Here is a 6,000-nt window from a genome sequence, read left to right on the forward strand (position 1 = left end):
AGTTTTTCTGGGTAGTTAATCCTTTGTTGCATTCCTAGCTCTTTTGCTTTACAAAATATCAAATTCCAATCCCTCTGATCTTTTACTTTAGAAGCTGCTAGGTCCTGTTTAATCCTGAGTGTAGTTCCAGAATATTTGAATTGTTTCTTTTTGCCTGCTTGCAACATTTTCTCCTTAGTCTTGTAATTCTATAATTTGGCTACTATATTTCTTGGAGTTTTCAATTTGGGATCTCTTTCAGGAGGGGACCAGTGAATTCTTTCATTACTATTTTACCTTCTGATATTAGGACTTCAGGACAGTTTTCTTTGACAGTCTCTTGGAGGATGTTGTCCAGGCTGCTATTTTCATTATGACTTTCTGGTAGACCAATAATTCTTAAGTTATCTCTCGTGGATCTGTTTTTCAGGTCAATTGTTTTTCCGGTAAGATATTTTACTCTTTCTTCCAATTTTTCAATCTTCATGTTTTGTTTGATTGACTCTTGGTGCATCATAGAAACCTGAGCTTTGATTTGACTCATTCTAATTTTTAGTGAATTATGCTCCTTGGTTTGTTTTTGAAGGTCCTTTTTCAGGGAGGTATTTTCTCCAATTAGTTCATTAATTTTACTTTTTAAGCATTTGTTTTCTTCAGTGACATTTTTTTCCCAATTTGGTCACTGTAGATTTAAATTTATCCTCTACCTCCCTAATTTGGCTTTTAAAATCTTTATTGAGCTCTTCCAAGAATGCATTTTGGGCTTGAGACCAGTTCATATTTCCATCTGTGGTCTCAGGTGTGGACACAGGGTCTATGGTTTTTCCTGAAAGTAATTCTTCTCATTCAGAATAATAGGATTCTATTGTCTTTGCAAATTGCTTCCAACCCAGTGTAATTGCTGTTTCCTGTCCTTTAAAGTATATTTCTGCTCCTGAAGTATAGAGGGCTCTGCCCCAAGCTTCTCAGTCTGGGAGCTAGGTGCCTAGTTGTTGCCTTTGTGTGCTATAGCCTCTGGGTATCTAGATTGAGGTCACAGCCAGGATTCTCAGTGTTTTCCCTGAGTTACCTTGAGGCTCACAGAGTATTCTGTGGGGGAGGTCTGGGTGCTTCACATTTCTGCCTCTATGCCCCTGGGATACAGCTCAGGCAGGCTTTTGCTGGTCAGGTGAGTAGGGGCTTGTTGGGACACCTCCTGCTCTTCTCTTCAGACTCCCTACTGCCTCAGTTACACCCTTTCTCCCTCATTCCTAAGCCTGAGGCTATTTCTACTATTTCAGGATTTTACCATGGTGTAGCAGGAAGCACCCCAAGCATCCTCAGGGTTTGCTGCCACCACAGGTTCTTGGATCTGCTTTGTTAAAGGAAATCAACTCAAAATGGGTTAACAAGCTTACTTTAATCAGTCAGACATATATCATTTACCTTGTTCAGGGGAAAAAGTAATCACCCCGAACTTCAAAGTACACAGACAGAATTATCAAGACAGAAACAGATCTAGTAGACAGATTTCAAACTGTCCAACCATTACATCCATACCCAGTCAACATCTGGGTTTTTTCAAAGCCAGGGGGCTCAGGACAACGGCTTCCCAGAATCCATATCAAATCACAGAACACTTCTCAAAGTGAGCCCCCAAAACAAAGCTACACATCAGGGCTTATACAGCATTCTCCTGGCTCAGAGAATGTAACAACCTTCTGGACCCACTGGCCAATCAAGAAGTATCTACTGAAAAACAAGCCTCCCACCCCAGGCTCCAGGTGCACTTTAGCCTAGGGGCAGGGAAGATCTTTAAATTTGCATTTCCATTACACATGGGTGGGACATTTATCTCTGGGTTTTCTTCATCATGGAGGAGTAATAGAAGCAACCAGAGTTTAGTTTGCCATCCTGGTCCTTTGAAAGTCAGGCAGGTGATTTTTAAACTTCCAGGCTGGAGGCTGATAGCTCCAGGAGGAGCTGCTGTCTCTGCTGTAGTCCCTGAGCTTTCTCTTACACAGCTCCAATGCATCCTCCCATACCATGGTGAGATTCTGGTGAGACAACTTGAAATTGCCCTTGGAGTGGGTGAGTCTGCTGGCTGGGGTTCCTTCTCTCTCTATTGTATTCCACTCTTTAGTCTGAGCTGCTGCAGCCCCCACATGTTCTGTGCTCCCCCTGTACTGCCCCATGTAGGTTTTAATATGTATTATAAAGCAGCAGTCATCAAAACTACTTGGTACTGGCTGAGGAATAGAGTAGTAGATCAATGGAATAGATTGGGTACATGAGACTCAGCAATCAATGACTATCTTAATCTACTGTTTGATGAATCCAAAGACCCCAGTTTTTGGGATAAAATCTCACCATTTCACAAAAACTACTAGGAAAACTGGAATATAGTAGGGCAGAAACTGGGAATAGACCATTATCTAACACCATATACCCCCCCAAAAAATAAAAGGATAAATAGGTACACAATCTAGGTATAAAGGCTGATACTCTAAGCAACCTGGGAAAGTAAGGAATAGTTTACCTTTCAGATTTATGGAGAAGGGAAGAATTTATAACCAAACAAGTGTTAGAGAGCATTATAAAATGCAAAATAGATAATCTTGATTACATTAAATTGAAAAGTTTCTGTACAAACAAAGACAATGTAACCAAGATTAAGAAAGAAGTGGGAAATTGGGAAAGAATTTTTATAAACAGTGTCTCAGATAAGGACTTTATTTCCAAAATATACAGAGAATTGATTCAAATTTATAAGAACACAAGCCATTTCCCAATCGATAAATGGTCAAAGGATATGAACAGGCAATTTTCAGAGGTAGAAATTAAAAATATCTATAATCATATGAAAAAATGCTCTAACTCACTATTGATTAGAGAAATGCAAATAAAAACATCTCTGAGGTAGCACATCTCTGTCGTCAGATTGGATAAGATAAAAAAACAGGAAAATGACAAATGCTAGAGAGGATTTGGACAAATTGGAACACTAATGCATTGTTGGTGGAGTTGTGAATAGATTCAGCCATTCTGGAGAGCAATCTGGAACTATGCCCAAAGTGATATAAATAATTGTATACCCTTTGACCCAGAAATACCACTTCTAGGGTTGTATCCCAAAGAGATTCTAGAAGTGGGAGGAAGACCCACCCATATGTACAAAAATATATATTTTAGCTCTTCCTGTGGTGGAAAAAAATTCAAAATTAAGGGGATTCCTATCAATTGGGGAATTGCTAAACAAGTTGTAGTATACAAATGTAATGGAAAACTATTGTGCTATAAGAAATGAAGAGCAGACAGACTTCATATTTACCTGGAGAGACTTATGCAAATGGATGCTAAGTGAGAAGAGCAAAACCAGGAGAAATTTCTATGCAGTAACAGACACAACATATGTGTGATGACCAGATTTGATAGACTGGAGTCTTCTCAGAAATGCAAGGTTATAAGACAACTCCAAAAGTCTCATGATGGAAGGCAATGTCTACATTCAGAGAAAAAACTAGGAAGAACAGAGTTTGAATGCAGACTGAAACAAACTACCTGCTCTCTTTTTCTTGTTTGGTTTTGTTCCTCTTTCCCATTGTATATTCCAGTGGTTACAATCCTCATTTGCAACCTGACTAATGTTTAATGTGAAATTATTTGCAGATCCTATACTTGATTTCATGGGTGGGGGGAAGGAGTGGAGGGAAATTTGAAACTCAAATTTTGGAACTGAATCTTGTAAAATAAAAGTAAACAAACAAATTAATAAAGAAAAAAATTAAAAACAAAAACAAATTCCTTTCTCATACAAATGATTAAACATTTATGGAGATGATATATTTGAGTGCCACAGCCACCCTGAATTGGGATGGTTTTAAAATGTATTTAAGTTTTCTTTCTTTTGCTCAGTTGTCAGATTTTAGTCTGACTCCATACATGTATGTATCTGGATAGCTTTAAGGGAATAAATAATATGAATTTACATATCACCTTCATTTTGACAATATGTATATGTATATTCAAACATACATGTTATATGTATATATACATGTATACATATGCTATGGACCCCTTCTCAGAGTAATGTTTTTAGTGTATATAATGAAATAAAAATATAAGACTATATGCATCCTCCTAAGGGCCAGGATGTCATTGGAATCCCATGTTTATACATACACAGTAGATGTTTAACAAATTAATTTAATTTAATTCTTTTTTTAAGAATTATAGACTAATTTGTCTAGGAGATGCTGAATCATTTTTTTTTTCTCCCTTTCCATTTCCCATCCTTGGACTCTAATAGAATGCAAAGCATGTGATGAGAATGCCTTACTAATTGGTAACTAAATGAAATTGATTGAGAGACTTAAAGTAAACCATATTCTATTATTCCAAAGCTACAATTTACTTAAAACCATTGGCTTTTGCCTCTTCCTTTGGGATAACCCTAGAAATACTTGCTCACTTGACACTTTGAATTCTTAATACTCGTCTGCCTTGGCACTTCTCTCAATTTGTTTGAAGAATTTGCCTGTTTAATAAAAGACAGGAGTTTCAGGCTTTATCAATGGCCCCAGTTAAAACTAAAGTCAAAGGCAGAATCAGGAAATCTGGAGGCAGAATTGTGAGGAACATATGTGGGTATATGGGCAACATTCAAGGGTAGTCTTCTGAGACTATTCATATTTAAGCTGACCAAGTCTTTCTGATAAATCTCTTGATCATGATGGTTACAATTCATGTTATGGAGAGATGAGGATGAGGAGAAGAATGACACATTTAAACAGGTTTTGTGTTATAATATTCGCATTTGAACAGAGAAATGAAATTGATACTGTGCAGGCATGACCCTTCTCCAGTAAATTGACACCCTTGTGTTTGGGTATATTAAGGGGAGGAAATTTTTAAAATTATCAAGTGAAGCCAAAACCTATTTTTTGGAGTTTTCTGCCCCTAATGATTAGGGTCTATTACCCATACAAACTCATCCCTTAACCCTGTCAGCATACTCTGAATTCATGTTGATTATTACAAACAAGTACACCCAACTCACCCTCCTATATTTTTCTTTCCAATTTCTTGACATAAGTATGCACAAATTCATGTACAATCACAATCCTTCTTTTACCTCCTTCCATTTTGTCAATCATAGTCAACCTACACCCAGCTTTCCCTTATTCTATATCTTTCCATGGTATTCCTTCCACTATGATTCCTTAAAAATTAGAATGTAGTAAATGAAAGCTCATGGCTTTATGGGAAATCAAGAAATTATTAAAAAAAATAATGAAGATAAATAGGAGACAAAGTAAAATCTCTCTTTGGAAAAACCACTCACCTGGAAAATAGATCCAGGAGAGATAATGTAAAAATTACTAGATTACCTGAAAGCCATGATCAAAAAAAGAGCCTAGATATCATATTTCAAGAAATTGTCAAGGAAAACTGCTCTGATATTCTAGAACCAGTGGGTAAAACATAAATTGAAAGAATCTAACAATCACTTATTGAAAGAATTCCAAAAGGAAAACTTTTAGGAATACTGTAGCAAAATTTCAGAGTTCCCAGGTCAAGCAGAAAATATTACAAGCAGTCATGAAGAAACAATTTGAGTATTGTGAAAACACAAAAAGAGTAACATAAGACATAATAACTTCTACATTAAACTATCAAAGGGCTTGGCATGTGATTTTCTGGAAAACAGAGGAGCTAGGGTTAAAACCAAGAATTGCCTACCAAGCAAAGCTTAGTACATTTCAAGGGAAAAATGGATATTCAGTGACAAAGAGGATTTTTAAGTATTTGTGATGGTAAGACCAGAAGTGAGCAGAAAATTTGACTTTCAAATACAAGACTTAAGAGAAGTATGGAATGGTAAACAGTAAAGAAAAATCACAAGCACTAATTAAAATTGATATTCATAATTCATGAGACCTTTCTCGGTATTAGGGTAGTTGGAGGAAATAGACACACACAGAGAGATAGATAGATAGATAGATAGATAGATAGATAGATAGATAGATAGATAGATAGATA

General features: G+C 36.5%; 1 pseudogene; it reads right to left on the bottom strand.

The window, feature by feature from the left end:
- Positions 1-466, bottom strand: part of LOC138159534 (prohibitin-2 pseudogene) — a 42,141-nt pseudogene extending 41,675 nt beyond the window's left edge.
- Between the last annotated feature and the right edge of the window lie 5,534 nt (positions 467-6,000).

Source organism: Petaurus breviceps, unplaced genomic scaffold, assembly GCF_028583685.1.
Source record: "Petaurus breviceps papuanus isolate PSGF00001 unplaced genomic scaffold, PetGlider_PUasm1.0 176, whole genome shotgun sequence".
Classification (NCBI taxonomy): domain Eukaryota; kingdom Metazoa; phylum Chordata; class Mammalia; order Diprotodontia; family Petauridae; genus Petaurus; species Petaurus breviceps.